The 15,171-nt window shown below is 35.2% G+C and overlaps 1 long non-coding RNA gene across 6 annotated transcripts in view; it reads right to left on the reverse strand.

The window, feature by feature from the left end:
- Nucleotides 1-15,171, reverse strand: part of LOC104908922 (uncharacterized) — a 92,814-nt gene that overhangs the window by 29,691 nt on the left and 47,952 nt on the right. For 3 of the 6 annotated variants that reach the window (XR_008968258.1, XR_008968263.1, XR_008968246.1), the window contains 4 exons: nt 13,474-13,574; nt 13,251-13,331; nt 12,587-12,745; nt 11,916-12,076 (listed from right to left, as the gene is read on the reverse strand). This is a non-coding gene — a long non-coding RNA (uncharacterized LOC104908922). Of the gene's footprint in view, nt 1-10,476; nt 11,785-11,915; nt 12,077-12,586; nt 12,746-13,250; nt 13,332-13,473; nt 13,575-15,171 lie in introns of those variants that run through there. The other 3 variants (XR_008968260.1, XR_008968256.1, XR_008968257.1) reach the window with 3 other exon arrangements.

Below are 15,171 nucleotides of genomic sequence, written 5' to 3' on the forward strand. Positions count from 1 at the left end.
CCGCATTTTTCTCTCGGAAAAACTCGTTGGATTTCGTTCGTTGTTCATCGAAAACTCGCCAGATTTCGTTTGTTTTTCCTAGAAACTCTCGATTTTCATACGTCGGCTGATTTCGAAAACTCGCCGTCTCTTAAGCTTCGTCGCCGCGCGCGGAATCACCATTCTCTTCATCATCGTCGTTCATTTTCATTCGTAAAACTCGCCTGATTTCGTTGTATTTTTTGTTCGCCGCACCCGCACCACCATTCTCTTCATCATCGTCTTCAACCACCGTAATTTCGTTCTATTTTTGGTAATTTCGTTGGTAAATAGGTTTTTTTATTTAGTATTTCATGTATTATATAGTTTATAATTAGTTTTTCATTTTAATTATATATTTTATATATCTAGAGTTTTAGTTTTGTATTTTAGTTTTCATTTTCTTTTTTTTTTCTCTTTTTTATGTGTATAAGTTTTATATATTTTTGTAAGTTTTTATTTTTCTGTACAAGTTTGTCAAATTTTTGTATTTTTTATACACAATTTCATTTTTTAATTTGATGTATAAGTTTTTTTTTTTTGTATTCTGTATATATATGTAAAATTGTTGAGTATATTTTATATAATTTTTTTTTGAGCGTATTTGTATGAAAAATTGTTGTATAAAATATGATATATTATAATATGTTGAGTGTATTTTTCATATACACAATTTCTTTGGTTGCTTCATGCTTTGATTTCGTGGATACCACATTTAGTGGCAATTTGAAAACTGATGCGATTTTCATGGATAACCGCGTCAGTTATTGATATTAGCTGTAGTTTTCCGTAAAAACTGCATCAATTTTTGCTTAACTTGACCGGATCAGTAAATAGTTGGGATTTGCTCCTAGTCCATCTGATGCGAACCAAAACCACATTAGTCAGCCCAACTTTGACCTCATCAAATGATCTTTTTTCCACTAATGAGATGCTTAAACTGAGTGCTGGCTCAAGCAACTCAGCTGTGAAAAAGGCAGAAGACACTGATGAGGAGCTAGACAATCACTTTGCTGGTGTGATTTCTTATCATTTTGTAAAAAGTACCATTGATGCCTGGATCATTGATTCAGGAACATCATATCATATGATTGATAACCTTGAGAAACTCAAGGATGTAAACAATTGTTTCATAGACCTAAGATAAATTTACCAACTGGTGGCACAACTCATATAATCCCCCTTAATTTAACACTATTTTAAGGTTCTTTCTTGACCGAGTCTTCAATGGGCTTAGTTAGGGCACCAGTAACAAAGCCAAGTTTTCTCTTTGTTGCAAGAGAAATTTCCATAAACCTCACCAAGGTTTATAGTCTGCAATTCCTGTTAACTGTAGGTCTAGTTTTAAAGAGTTAAGCACATCAGAAGAATGCATATACAAGGGATTGTTACATTCAATGGTAGTTTTTGAAGTTTCTCCACCAGCTATAACTTTAAATATAGACAAAGATGAAAACTTTAACACTATTGTAACACTATAAAACTAGAAACTTCAATAAGAAGATTCTCAATGACCTTCACAAGCTATGATACCATGTAGAAAAACAAAAAAGGATGAGATAATCAGCTCATGTAACCAGCAAGAATAACTTAGCAATGTTAGTAGGTAGGTAGCTCAAGAAAGATGGCTCCCCCTTGTGTATTATGTGTTTGTTGTGTTGCATTGTTCTATTACATTGTGATATATACTAGGGAACCTCTCTCTAGGCTATAATCCCTAAGAGCACTCCCAATGGTGATATAATCCATCAACAAAATCAGAAATTTTGGGTTGAACAAAAAAAACAAGCATCCCATTGGTGATACAAAACCTATCACCAAGTGATATATCATGTCATTGCTCACCATGTGAAAAAACTCATCACCATGTGGCAAGCTTGAACCGTGCAAATTGAAGATAAAAATTGCATTGTCACACACAGCCATCCAGTGGCAAGCTGCCACGTGGCTGCTGCTGTGTTTTTTTGGGAAATTTCGTGGAAATTTCCACGGAATTTCCCAGAAAATTCCCTATTTCAAAAAAAAAAATCCAAAATTCATATTTTTTCCCCTCTATAAAATGATACCCATATTGATGTATTTCAGAACAAAAAAAAACACTTCTCCTCACCTTTCTGTCTCTAAAAATATTTATACATCATTTTTTTCTATAATTATATGTAAATTATATTATTAATATGTAAATTACTTTTATTATTAATATGTAATTTTTATTATTAATTGAAGTAGGAAAGAGAAATAGGAGAGAAAAAGTTGAGGTGGGGTAGTGAAAAGTAGGAGAGATAAAGTGGAGTTGATGGTTTTTTTGTTCATGAGTGGGGTGGAGGTGATATATTTGATCATGAAATGATCAAAACATGAGTAAGTAGGAAAATTTGGTGATCAAACCCATCACCATTGGGAATGCTCTAAGGAGGATCCTTACACATAATCCTAGATAAAGACAAAGTAGCTTTACTAATGTCATTTGCATATCACATCTACATACACCTGTATTTTTCTTTACACTCTTTCTCAGTATGAGAGTGTGAGGAAGGAGACACTCGCATCTTGCTGAAAAGCCTGCCAAACTGATGAACTGGAAGGCTTTAGTTAGAACATCATCTATTTAATTGCTACCTTGAAGGTACATAGAAAGTTTTGATAGTGCCTTGTTTGATCTTTTCCCTTATAAAGTGGCAATTAACTTCTATATGCTTGGTCCTCTCATGGTATATAGGATTGGCAGCTATTGAGAGTGCTGCTTGGCTGTCACACTTCAGTGTAGCAGCAGGAAGTTTCCTGAGACCAAGATCTTTTAAGAGAGATATTAACCGAATGATTTCACATGTTGTTAGAGCCATGACCCTATACCCAGCTTCTATTGATGACCTAGCAACAATAGTTTGCCTTCTGCTTTTCCATGAGAAATGAGAAGATCTTAAGAGAACACAATAACCAGTTGTAAATCTTCTAGAAAAAAGGCAAGAGGCCGAATCTAAGTCACTATGTGCAATGAGTTTAGCTAAACTATTGCTAGTTAAGAGAATGCGTTGCTCGGGAGCCTATTTGATAGATATAGATTATCAACATTTCCGAATGACAAAAAAAAAAAAAACATTATTGATGTATCTAAAATTTTAACATAGATCTTTTATCGATCATAGTATAATTATCACTATTTTACCCGATATTATAGAATATTATCATCCTACAATCCAATCATGCTAATCCGATTATAACCATTGCGATCCAATTTAAAAACCAATCTTGACAAGATATATAAGCAATATAAAAAATGAATAAATATACAATAATTGATTAAGAAACTTATAATTTTAATATCTAAACTAATAAATTTGATCTCGTGATCACAAAGCATATATTGTAGAATATTAATATCTAAACTAATAAATTTGATCTCGTGATCACAAAGCATATATTGTAGAATATTGCCATCCTACAATCCAATCCGCTAATCCAATCATACCAACCATTGCGATCCAATTTAAAAACGGACCAATCCTGATAATATCATACTCCCTCTGTATCCTAAAGATCTTCCCGCTTTCCGTTTAAGTGCGATTCCAAAAGATCTTACCTCTTTTACTTTATTCCTTATTTGGTTTTTTTTTCCCTTTTTACCCTCTCATGCCCCTATCAAATGATCCACATTATATTATTAATTCAATTTTACTCCCTTTCTCTCTTCTACTTTAACCCTTTTTTATTTGAAATTCTATTTATCGCCCTAAAATTACTTAAAATTGCCCCAAATAAAGTTGAAATTACATTTATAACCTTTTCTTTCTTTTCCGTAACCCACCTCCACCACCACCCACCTCCTGCCACCACCACCCACCAGCCCCACCCTCCCCCACCCCACCAGCAGCCCCAGCCACCATCCATTCGTAAAAAATCGAAATTTTTTTTGGGACATGGGCAAACGTCCGACGTGGACGTTCACCTCATGGCCCGAACGTCTAGTCTAGACGTTCAGGCCATGGGTGAAATGTTCAGGCCGGACGTTCGCCCCATGGCCCGAACGTCCAGGCTATTCAGGACGTTCAGGCCATGGGGCGAACTTCCAAGCCAGACGTTCGCCCATCTCCCAAAAAGAATTCGATTGCAGGGAGGCAAGGTGGGTGTTATCTGGGTTGATTTCATTTGTAGCAGATGTAGATTGTTATCATCAAGAAAATTATTGCAGATGCAGATTAGAAAGGGTGGGTGGGACGTTCTTTTTTAACTCCATCCTTCTGGGGAAATGGGCTGCATTGCAAGATTGATAATTTCAACCTCAAAAATTTTGACTTTCTTTTTGTTAATCTTCCGTATAAATTTTGTTTTCCATCTCCCATGTTTTTGTTTGTTTGTTTCTTCCTCCCACTTACCTCAAAAAATGCTGGCAGGTGGTGGTCACATGCACCTTTCAAATGGAAAAAGTTAGTGACATCAAGAAAATTATATGGCAGGTGGGTGGTAGAGGTGGTGTTTCGGGAATAAAGATGGTGGTTTCGGTGATGGTTGTGGGAACGGAGGTGGTGGTTGTGAAAAAAAAAGGGAAAAAAGGAAAGGTAAAATTGAAAATATTTAGTAGGACCGAGGAGATTTTAGGTAATTTTAAGACGATGTTTAACCATCCTCTTTTTTATTTGTTTATTTATCTTATCACCTTTCTCTCTCTCTCTTACTTTATCTACCCCATACCCCACACAACGAATCTTCCTTGATATCTGTCGAAACAGTAACAAGAAAGATCTTTAAAACGAAGGTAATATAAGCAATATAAAAAATGAATAAATATACAATAATTGATTAAAGAACTTACAATTTTAATATCTACACTAATAAATTTAATTTCGTAATCACAAAGCATATATACTCAACCAAATAATACTTGATATTATCATCCTAAAATATGATATTAATAAATGAAAGATACAATTACTCACATTATCTAAATACTATCTATTACTCAATATCACATGTTTGCATATAAAATTACGAATTTTATGACGATTGATATTCTTGTTACTATAGTTGATGATTGATATTCCTGTTACTATCGTTGTTCATTTTCGTGTGCTACACAATATTGATTTAATTATCTTAAACTCAAGTATGGCTACAATTGAATTAGATTGAAATCAGAACAAGTTCAAGTCAAATACCATTAAATTCAGATACGATACAAGTCATATCTATTGTAATTATGTACTAGAACAGTACAAGTAAGTAGATCCAATTGGTTCGATTCTAGCACTTGTAAAGTGAAATCTCCGATAGGATCCCCTCAATTGCAAGCAAAAAAAAAAAAGTAAATCTACAGGTATCTATACGCAATTCTATAGATGTATATAGCAATTGTAAATTTAGTATGCATCATACAATTATGCCAGGCACAACTTAATTTCACAACATTTTAAAGGAACATCTCACCTTAGCTACAAAACTAGAGGTAAAAGTAAAAGTAAAAGATTGATATACAGTTTAGATTAGGACCCAACCTAAACCAATCTAATCCAAAAAAAATCTGAATTTCAATTTTTCCATCTGAATTCGAACCTATTAGTGTTCAAATCCAATTCTATTCAATTCAAATTTTTATACTCTTGACTGAATCTAATCCAAAAATCCAATTTTTTTTAAATCTAATTTTTCGGTGAAATAAATTAAGCACAATAACAGCTTAGTAGATTTAGAAAATAAAGAATTAAATAGCGTTATAATTTTAGGGGAAGGGTTGAAGTGCTGCTTTTTTAAAAAAAAAATAATTTTAATGGGCTATCGACTATTCTTTTTTAAAAAAGAATCAATTAAGCACTTAAATCTAATCCAGATACATAGTAAAAGACATATTGCTATTTGGTTATATTGAATCTTTAAATCCACTTACCCTCAATCCAATCCGATCCCAAAATCCAACTTCTGAAAAAATCTCAACTCAAATCCAATCTGAACATAGTTCAAATCCGATCCGAATTTGAATTTTGAATTTTATTCTAATAACTTTTATCCCCAACCAGAAAAGTTAATCGACAAGGAGTTTAAAGCATACGCAGAACCGTAGATGCCAGAGATATGATGTCAATACTGGGAAGGACACATCGGGTAGTATAAGGACATTGCTTGAGTAACCCACCAGGTAGACTACCCGCTACTAATAAACAATTAAAATATTAGTATTTAAGTCTAATTGAATTCCACTATCATAATTACCACAACCTTATATTATGAGGTGGGTAATCTACCCGGTAGATTAACCAAGTTTTTTCCGTAGTACAATGCTATTAACTTGGACAGACAATAACAATATAGCTTGTTAAGAGGAAATAGTGCGTGCTGCAGGACAGAGGGACGCTAAAAAAGTTGGACAAAATATTGCTTTATTTCGGAAAGGCCAGAACAATACACAACATTTCCAACACGCTTGATTGTTAAGGGAACAAAGCTAAGGGAGACCATAGAATACTAGCACAAAATTCACAATCCACTACGTTGCTTCAGTAAAATTTTACCCAAATAAGGCAACACACAACAACAGATAATAAACACCATCTTATTCAAGAAATAACCTTCGTAAGTTGTACCTATTGATATCGCAGACAAAGATCTAACAAATAAAAGCCACCAGAAAAGGATAGGAGCTAGCTCAAGTGGGTAGAGCGCTCCCCCTTGGCCCTTGAGGTCAGGGGTTCGATCCTTACTCCCAGCATTATGCTGGGGTATTTCTTTAGCATGCTATGCATGCCTTACCAGCCAATGTGTTGGTAGTTCCTACAGGCTAGTAGCCTGGTAGGGGTTAGCTCTTGGGCTAACTTAATTTCCTAATCAAAAAAAAAAAAAAAAAAAAAAATAAAAGCCACCAGAATGCAATCCAAGACCCCAAAGTTTACATCACTATACACACACAGAATATACTGGACAAAATTTCAAATATTTTTCTTTACAACCAGGCAAGGAGAAAACAATAACGAAGAACATCACCATTGGCACTACTTAAAATAAGAAGACATCAGGCGCAAAGAATAAAACCTTAAATCTAAACCAGAACAACAGAAACTCTACAATAGCACACCACATGATGAAAGGAAAGCCATAAGCAAAAACTGCACAATACACAAAACGCACAGGATATTACCTCTACATAAGATCCAACATAGAATCTGAAGAGGAGCTTCAAAAGAAATCCAGGTACTCTAAAACTAAAGCAACATGTACCTGGAACTACCCTATGTATTTCCTGACTTGTAAATTATAGTGCAATGCCTCTTTTAAGTAAAATTCTAAAGGAGTTGATGAGAAACATGGAACAACCCTGTTCAAGTAATCAAATATCAGTCTATAGCAGCTGCACTAAGAGCTCTCTGCTGGATCTCACCTAACAGTGAGACTAGCCACCATAAAACATAACTACAATATATACCTTCCACGGCCTTAAAATCCACAAGAACAACAGAAAATGAAGTAAAAAAAAGAAGGCATACCATGTGCCCAGTAGAAGTCCCAATTTGAAAGAAGCAGCAAATTTGGGAGAGAACAATGTTGAGCTGTATGCTACAGAGCCCATCAATTGTATAGCTCAGACGATGATGAATGATGACCATGCTCCACTCCAGTCACAATAAGCAGCCATAATGCTAAGATTGACGTAAGATTTAGAAATTCTGAAATCCACGTACCTATAAGGCAGATAAATTAAACTGCAAAAAAAAGCCATAAGCATCACTCATATGCCGGGGACCGGAGTACAAGTTTAAAACAATCCGAAGAACATAGCATAGAGATCCCACATGCTTCCTTGATGTCACGATTAGACCCATAAGAACCATATGAAAACACCATTTATGAGATCAACACCAAAATCTGAGGAAAAAATATCAAAAGAAGCCTAACATGAACAGAAGAAAAAATACTAGCATCATGAACCTATCCAACATTGGTCTAATGAAGTAATCCAAGTTTAAGCATTGACATGAGCAGACAGAGATCACGAGATGATAGCAATATCAGCATAGATCCATGAGAGATGCCATATACATCCTTGATAACACCATTAGATCAAACACCATTTATGAGATCAATACCAAAATCCGAAGAGGGAGGAGAATGGTGCATGCAAAAGCAAAACACCTCAAATCAGATATCATAAGAGACCTAACATGAATAAAAGAAAAAAAAAACGCATCATAAACCATCAAACATTTATCTAAAAAAGCAATCTAAGTGCAAGCAATGAAGTCAGCATGAAGCACAGACACAGATCATGAGATGATAACACAATCAAGATATGTAGATACGAATCCCCGAATCAACGGAGATGAGCCAAGAAAAGACTAGCGACTTGATGCCCCAAACAAAACATTTATTTAGGAGTCTCCCTTCAAGTTAAGAACCAAACCAAATACATGTACTACTAACAACACAAAATCACAAATATAGAACCAAACTTGATACGTGCTAACAAGACTCCCAATCATGGTCCCTAAGGGCTACGATTTAAGATCAACATGCATTTGAAGCAAAAAAAAAAAAAAGCAAGGCCAGACCAAGTGAAAGCATTGGAAATAGTACATGCATACAAGAAAGAAAACTTAACGTACATGTAATAGAATGTGCAAATATATACAAGCCAGGATACCTAACCTTAAGATCGACATGCAGCACAAGCAAGAAATGAGGTCAAATGACCTCTAAGACAAACCCAATATCCAAAGCATCTACTCTTCAACAACTTCACATCACCACAAATTTAGTAAACCCAGAATGAGTAACATCAGAAGTGTAGCTCATAAAATAAGGATGATGTCAAGTCATCACTAACCAATTAAACCAACAAAATAAAAAATCAAGAACCTTTCATTAGGTCAAAATATATGCCAAAAGAAAAAGTCAAAATACAAAAATACTACTAAGGCGTGACCTGAACCTGAAAACAATAGGATGAAAGCATACACCTGAAGCATGTTCAGCTAATATGCTGCATAAGAATTCAAAGGTCCACAACCATAATCACAAAGGATATTAAGGCAGGAAGAAATGCAGATAGAAATATTAGTGAACCAGCACAAAAAGGGAAAAAAAAACAAATAAAAAGAAATGAATGGCATGCTATCCGAGACCTTTTCATCAACAATACAAGCTGTACTTTAGTGGACTAATGGTGTTAAGCAAGAAAACCAAATTATTAAGTAGAACCACAGAAACAACCCTCAAACATAAGACTCTATCAATAGCATGTGGAAAGTCCAGAACCATTAACGAGTAAAGAGAACAGCGAGTTAGCAAAGTATCTTATTATACACCAAAAGGATCCTCTTTTCTCGCCCCCCAAGTACAAGTCATAATAAAAAAAAGCTAATATATACAGAACTTTTTGTTAGAAAAAAACCTATTAAAATAGCTATTTTTTTGGGAAAAAGTAAAACCTAATAAAAACTTTATTGTTGAAGAAGACATATTATAATAATTCCTTTTATTACTTAAGACCACCTTAACGTTTTTCGGCCAATAAGTCAATTTTCCAGCATTGACTTTTCTTCCCATCGTTTTCTCATTAGATGGGACGAACCTATTTATGTTCTATCCTACTCTCTTAACCTTACCAAACTCTTTCCTCTTGCTTCCCATTTTAAGGGATTAGGATAGAAAAAGAATAGGTTGTTCCTATTTAATAAGAAAGGGCAGGGAGGAAAAAGCCAATGTTGAAAAGTTGATTTTTTGGCCTGAAAGCGTCCTCTCAAGTAACAAACAGAAGTATTATATTAGGTCTTTTACAACAAAAAAAGTTTTTATTAGGTCTTCCGAACAAAATAGCTATTTTAATAAGTCTTTTCCAATAGAAAGTTCATATACTTCATATAAGAATGAATCTAAGGCCGAGAAAAATTCCAAGATCCACATTTATATTAGACACATGGCAAACCTGAATGTTTTTTTTCAAAGACCAATTCAGGATAGACCTCAAAAAAGATAAGCAAAATCCAATTAAGTTGTACGTCATCCAAAACATATTGACGTCTTTTTAAGAATCTGCTGAAGCAAAACCTACAAGGTGAACCATATATGTAGAGAACAACTGGAAAATATTAGCATTGTCACAAAATCGCAACATGTGTAGATTAACCAATGTGCACAATCATAAGAGAAACACAGTGCTAGAAGCGAGAAAGACAGAGGCCGGCACCATATACTTAAAAGAAAATTTAGTAACTTCAGGATCAACATGGGCCTAAAGCAGAAGGATAAACTAGAAATCTGCACAACAAATAAATTATTGAAAATGCAAACAAGCTAATTAAAGTTATATAGCCAAGAAGTTAAGCGAAAAACCTAATCCATAAGCATTGAGCTGCATCACCAATCCCGTGTGAACAAATTTAAATATATAAAATATTGTACGACACATATAGCTCAAAAGACTATGGTTAACAAACCAACTGGTAGCAAAGACTACTCAAATCCCAGCATCAACTGAAATATCAAAGAAAATTTAGTTTCCATACATGATACTAAAGCAGATATCGAAAAGAACTGATAATATACTAAGCACATCTCCAAAATATAGAAGACAAAGAAACTCCCTCTTAAATCGACACAAGATCTCCCAAGATCGATCATCGTAGAACCAAACGATGGATGACCTAAAAGCGAGAAACACAAGATATATCGCTGCAGCGAGGAGCACAGAATAGAACCCATCAGCACCCGCACAAATCCCCTCAGAACCTATGACCAACATGACATCAGAAATGGCAAACAGATCATGAAATCATGACATGAAGCAAACCTTAATTTTTCAAGCCAGATATAATATACGGAAACTTTCAGTCAACAGAAAAAGCTCCATTTTCCTGACAGGGAAAAGGGATTAACTAACGCTATATCACACGCAGCACATTTGTAGCAATGAGAAGTTATCAGCTGCATCAGCCGATAAAAAAACCAATATAAAAGATGTTATGCATGCAGGAACGAGAAGCCAAAAGCCAACAGTTGAACAATTATGATGAAAACGCACCACGAGCATATCCAAAATTTTCGCTGAAAATTCAAAAGAGCAGCCTCAATGCAGAATTTGTGTCCCAAAGGAGAAAAAAGACGCCTTGTATGTTAATGCAACGATAATATTCTACCAAAATGCTGAAATGTGTAACCAACTAAAAACTAACCATAATACTTATAATGAAATGGAGTCTCTACAATCAGCATCAGAACTCAATAAAAAAGTGAGTCCAACATTACTATATAATGAATTGGATGAAGTCTCTACAATCAGCATCAGGACTCGATAAAAAAGTGAGTCCAACACTACTATTATGTATTTCGCAGACTAAGCTCAAGCCATCAAAGCAGTAGCTCGGAATATGTAATAGCTGCAATAAGTTTTACTTTAGTTGGTAGGCCTTAGAGCAAATATAGAGCCTGAAGCACCACAAAGAATGATAATTTACAGATTCCTAAAATACTCAAATCAAATTAACAGAAATAACCAGAATACCAGACTCTCAAAACACCAACATCTCCGAATGCCAAAAATATTCTAAGAAGTATCCAGAGGATCCTGGTGCATGACCCAAACACCATAGATAGCAAACTGAAGTTGTAACTTCAAATTCGACAGAACCTTTGGCCAAAACATACAGGTTGGCCATCATTAGGTGAGATGTAAATCTAGAAAAATCAAAACAAATTAGCATTTTTCAGATATGATGAGTCCATCTTGTCCAGCATGAGCATAACAACTCCAAATCACTCTCGCGAAGCAACAATATATTCCATTTCCTGTTCACAAATAAATTATTGGCTCGTCCCCGAAACAAACTGGTCATACAACAACATATACTAATGCACCATTTTTGTGGTTATGTACCCAGGCGGAATTGGGAAGAATTAATGGAAACTACAACACTTACCAACCTAAATGGATCTTCATGTTCAAAGTAGCCAACAGAAATCCAGAACATGGGACTTCAAACCTCGCACCACAATTTCCTGGACTACCCAATTTATGCTGTAAGAACATAGTCTATCGCAGCTTGTTCATATACTCCCAAGTCATAACAGCACCAAAGACCTATCGGAAACCACGAAGATGCAGATCAAACAACCAATCAAGTCTTGGAAGAAGTTGAGATAGAGCAAGAAATTTAAGTGAGCACATCTAACAACCATGAGAAAAATAACATAATGGATACAAGCATTGCATACAAAGCCAATAACCATGACCTCGTAAACATAAAAAAATAGGTTTTTTTGCTATAGGCCTAGCAAATGAAAAATCGGGATTAAGATCTCCCCCCTTCAAAACCGGATGTGAAAGTTTCCCCTCACCCGGCTCATGACCTATGATTTAAATTACACTGACTTTCTTTAAAAGCATTTCAAAGCCATAGAAAAGGAAGCAACTAGACAAACGTTGGAATACAAATACTTGACCCAGATATGGAAGCGTAGGATGAAAGCACACACCTAAAGCAAGTATATCTGATATAAGAACTCAGGCATCCACAAGCATTACATGAAAAAGAATATGCAAGTAATTACATTAGCAAGTAAAACAAACAACCAGCAAAAAAGCACACACATAATAAGAAGAACGAACAACTACACTTCTCAAATCTGCAGCAGATACACACATGGTCTCCAGCCAAAAGAACTATCGACCAATGAGAAAAACAGTGCGTTGGAATTCAGCTACAGCTCTTCATCCAACATCTTTCTCAAACATCAAGGAGCCTAACATCTGCAACCAAAATGAAGGAGACTGATTGAGAAACCCTTAGCGTTGCTAACCCTCTTATTATTGAATTTTCATTGGTTAGGAATACATTAAAACATTATTTTTAAATCTCTTCTCTCCTCATTTATTATATACATATCAATATTTTATTCTAATGTGTCGAAGAGGGTTGGCAATCCTAAGGGTTACTCAAACATTTTCCCAAAAGGAACCATCAAGATGAAGTCCAATTTCAATGTGAATAAACTTAAATCTCCTCTTCACTTATGTAACACGTAAACAAGTGGGGATATAGGCAAAGAAACAACATTTTTGAAACAGAAAACCTCCCACTCTAGCTATTTAGGCTTCGCTAACACAGAATTGATTAGGTGTTGGAGTTCTGGAAGTAGGGGGAAACCTCATATCCTAGAGGTTTCCATGCTTCATAGCTCACAAAGACACCGCAAGTGTCAATCAAAAAGATGTTAATACAGGAACGACCATGAAGCAGAGGAAAAAGACCAACCTCGTAATTCTGCATGTGACACAATTCAGGACAAAACCAAGTGTGAGAAATGGGTAAGCAAAGCTCCCCATATCAAGCAGTCTGTCACACCACCATCATATAGCATCACTTTTATATATGTTATTTCAAAAAGGAACCTGCTTAAGCAAAACTGAAAAAGTGAAATATATATATAGAGAAGAAATAATCACGTCGCAAAATCACAGAAGTTGAGTAGACCAACCAGTGTCCTGAACCATAAGATAGAACACAAAGCCTGGAGTGAAAAGAAAGATGGCCACCTCACACCAGTAAACATCCAGTAACATTAAAATCAACACGCACCTAAAACAGAAGGACAAATTCAGAATATGCATGAGATATCCAAACACTAATGTAGTTATATATACCAAGAAGCTGTGGAAAAATTATGTAAAGCACCAGTACTTAACCTTGGGATCACCACTCTCATGTCTATGAATCCAAGGATATAATATGACAAACATACAGCTCATAAAACTAAAAATAAACTGCTTTCAGTGAAGACTACTCAGAGTTAAAAGAAAACCAAAACAGCAGTGGAGATAGTAATGACCCAACCACAAGATTAGAACATGAACCTGATTCATGTTCACATAATAATATGTGCCAAGAAAATAGAACCGAAAGGATCAAGATGAGCGCGAAGCAGATATCTACTTGACAATGAATTTTGTGAGTTTCCGTACAAGAATATACTAAAACAAGTCTCTAGAATAAAAGCTAAAAGAATAACTCCCTCTTAGATTGGCACAAAACCTCTTCAATCATTAGAATACTAGACTGATGAGTGATAGTCACTAAAAAAAACATATCCCTAGACTACAAATTTAACCAACTATGGAGCATAGAACAGAGATCCATTTCATATAAGTGCCCTCACAAACTTCAGCATACATTAACAGGATATCAGAAGCGAATTGTACATGGAAGAATAGGAAGGAGATAAAAATCCTGAATCCTAGGTGTACCTCCTAACAACGCGAAATAATGAAATTTCGCACAACTATATTCACTGCAATAAGCCACTAGCAGCTTTATTCAACCAAAACAAAGACACAGATAAGAGAATGTCACAGATGCATGCATAAGAAGCCAAGGCCAACTGAACCACAATTATTGTAGAAATTTGTTTATCCATGACATATACCAAGAGAATATTCAAAGAGATCAACATCAACATGAAGCTAACACAGAGAATTATACACCAATGTTCTACCATATTGAAACATTAAACCTGATAATGGAAATGGATGCACTGTCCAGACTCCAGAGTCCAGAATCAGTATCAGGCTTTCAATAGCAAAGTGATCCGAAGTGAACACAATATTTGCTGCTAAAAGCTTATCCTCATCATAATCAGAACTTAGAACGAACTACAATGTTGTATGCAACCACTTAGGATCTCCACATCATAATATAAGCAAAAAAGCAGGAAGACAAAGTCCAATGATCTCATGGACAAACAAGCACCTCTATAATTTGTCAAGGAACCAACAGAAAAGGTGAACCAGCTAACTCTCACACGAGAGCTCCAAAAGAATATGTCAAAGTCTTTGTACAGCACAATTACACTCCACAGTGAACTCACATATAAATGACTGGCTCATCCCAGAACAACCTGGTCTCACCGCACCGCAATGCTGGAAACATGTACGTGGGATAGAACAAAATGAGATACTACTCACCAATCCAAAAGGTTTCGTGTTAGAAATATCAAAGATCAAGAAACATAGGATTTTAAACCCATACCAAAAATACCCAGAACTACTCAATATATACAGTAAAAGCACATTCTATAAGAATATATGAGAGACAATAGGATAGCGAGACACATACTACAGGAAGTTTGAAGACAGAGCGCCTTACAAAGATGCAGCATAAGGGAAAAAGAAATCTTCTA

The sequence above is a fragment of the Beta vulgaris genome, chromosome 2 (assembly GCF_026745355.1).
Source record: "Beta vulgaris subsp. vulgaris cultivar EL10 chromosome 2, EL10.2, whole genome shotgun sequence".
NCBI classification, from domain to species: Eukaryota; Viridiplantae; Streptophyta; class Magnoliopsida; order Caryophyllales; family Amaranthaceae; genus Beta; species Beta vulgaris.